Below are 3,122 nucleotides of genomic sequence, written 5' to 3'. Positions count from 1 at the left end.
TATGTAACGTTAGGGATATTTATTAGTCTAATCTACTAAAGATATACCATATGTAACGTTGGGGATATTTCCTAGTCTAATCTACAAAAGATATACCATGTGTAACGTTGGTGATATTTCCTAGTCTAATCTACTAAAGATATACCATATGCAACATTGAGGATATTTCCTTGTCTAATCTACTAAACATATCCTATATGTAACGTTGGGGATATTTCCTAGTCTAATCTACTAAAGATATACCATATGCAACATTGAGGATATTTCCTTGTCTAATCTACTAAACATATCCTATATGTAACGTTGGGGATATTTCCTAGTCTAATCTACTAGAGATATACTATATGTAACGTTAGGGATATTTATTAGTCTAATCTACTAAAGATATACTATATGTAACGTTGGGGATATTTCCTAGTCTAATCTATTAAAGATATACTATATGTAACGTTAGGGATATTTATTAGTCTAATCTACTAAAGATATACTATATGTAACGTTGGGGATATTTCCTTGTCTAATCTACTAAAGATATACTATATGTAACGTTGGGGATATTTCCTTAGTCTAATCTACTAAATATATACTATATGTAACGTTGGGGATATTTCTAGTCTAATCTACTAAACATATACTATATGTAACGTTGGGGATATTTCCTAGTGTAATCTACTAAAGATATACTATATGTAACGTTGGGGATATTTCCTTGTCTAATCTACTAAAGATATACTATATGTAACGTTGGGGATATTTTCGTCTTGTAATATAATGTTCTCCACATGGATTCACACAAATACTTGTCAAAGCCACGCCCCAATTTTTCTAATACGCCCCTTAAAATAAACCCTTTTCAGAATCTTTTTTATCCAGGCAATTCTACAATTTTTGGGTGGGGGGTGCCATATGGAACTCTTTCCATGATTATAACGCAATAACTACAAATACATATTTTAGGCATGCCTGTAAAAAAAATCTTCTGTATTGAGTATTTTACTAATATAAAATATAGCCAGGATAGCCGAGAGGTTTCATGTGCTTCGGGAAATAATTGACAGACCCTTCTTCTTTCAGCAACCCACCCCACCCTGCTGTCTTTCTCGGTGCAGTTGGGCCCGTGAAACGTTCTTAGCGTGCACATACCAAAAACTGTAACAAAAAGCCATAGGGCAATTTGTCAACCCTCTTTCAGAAATATCTGTCGGCAATAGCAATTCACCGATTTCCAGACTTCTTTCAAGTCACTCGTATATTATTATAAAAACAAAAAGTTATATAAACTCATCCTCATTTGAAATCGATTACACCTAGTTACAAGACTTACTGCAAACGACTTGTTCTCATAGTGTACAGAAAATAATTGTTTGTTTATTTTTACAGATACTAAAGAAGCTATCTGTGCTCTGTCAACCGCGGCTATCAAAACTGTCATAAGCCTTCTGATTTTTCAGTGAGACACTGGGGGTCTATAAAATAATAGAAAATGCTCTTTATACCATTAAACTACAAAGAAACAAAAATTACTGACAGTAAAATTCAGAAAAAGGAAATATCCCCCAACGTTACATATAGTATATCTTTAGTAGATTAGACTAGGAAATATCCCCAACGTTACATATAGTATATCTTTAATAGATTAGACTAACAAATATTCCCAACGTTACATATAGTATATCTTTAGTAGACTACACTAGGAAATATCCTCAATGTTACATATAGTATATCTTTAGTAGATTACACTAGTTTGTAAAGTTTATCCCCAAGAAGATTGTACATCTAATTAATGAAGTAAGTGGTATAATAACGTATTAAGATTATCAGATCATACTATTAATATGATTTATTAATACAAAGATATTACTTTGATGAATTTTTTTTAAAATTGAGTGGGGGGTGCCATATGGAACTCTTACCGTAGCATATAGTATATTGGTTAGGAAAACATTTCAGACTTATCACGGGTTGATTAGAGATAAATTAGTAGCCCATTGTGTTACTTCACTCATTCTCTGAAACTTCAAATGCTTTCTTCACAAGTTGTATCCCGAAATAGAAAGGAAGTTTTACACTTTTAGCGCCCTCTTTGAAAGAATTCATTAACTGTTATTTGTAAACTTATTCAATTAAGTTCTTTTTTCTGTAATGAACGAAACTAATATTATATTAAAATTCAAAGGAATAAATTAGCCCCCCCCCCCAGTGGCACAGCGGTATGTCTGAGGACTTACAACGCTAGAAACCGGGTTTCGATACCCGTGGTGGGCAGAGCACAGATAGTCCTTGTGTAGCTTTGTGCATAATTAAAAACAAACAAACAAAAATAAATTAGTAACATCAATGTTGTATATCCTTCAAACCTTGTATAAACATAGGTTTACTGTGTGAGTAAAATACAACTCAAAACACTATATAATACACACACACACTACACCATTGTACGAAGTCTAGTCTGGTTCTTTCGTGAATATCAAAGCATACTGTAGTGTGTCTTGTGGCCAAAAAACAACCTATAGGACATGTCGTGTGTTATTAATAGGAGTGATAGTTTAGTGATTTTCCATCTTCTGTAGCTCGGACTGATTATGTAATAACTTGTATACGAAAAGTTGATAACAATCTTCAGTGAAAAGTACAGTTAATAATAATTAGAGTTAATTATAATGACAAACCTTCGTGACTGTTTTGTTTTTCCCTAGTGTCGTTCATATGTTATATACAGTTATCTTTGTATTGTTTTCTACAAGAATGTGAAACAGTCATCTGTGTATTGTTTTCTACATGAATGTGAAACAGTTATCTGTGTATTGTTTTCTACATGAATGTGAAACAGTTATCTGTGTATTTGTTTTCTACGTGAATGTGAAACAGTTATATTTGTATTGTTTTCTACATGAATGTGAAACAGTTATCTTTGTATTGTTTTCTACATGAATGTGAAACAGTTATCTGTGTATTGTTTTCTACATGAATGTGAAACAGTTATCTTTGTATTGTTTTCTACATGAATGTGAAACAGTTATCTGTGTATTGTTTCTCCATGAATGTGAAACAGTTATCTGTGTATTGTTTTCTACATGAATGTGAAACAGTTATCTTTGTATTGTTTTCTACGTGAATGTGAA

The sequence above is a fragment of the Limulus polyphemus genome, unplaced genomic scaffold (genome assembly GCF_000517525.1).
Source record: "Limulus polyphemus unplaced genomic scaffold, Limulus_polyphemus-2.1.2 Scaffold13157, whole genome shotgun sequence".
Lineage (NCBI taxonomy): Eukaryota > Metazoa > Arthropoda > Merostomata > Xiphosura > Limulidae > Limulus > Limulus polyphemus.
This window is presented reverse-complemented; position numbering follows the sequence as displayed.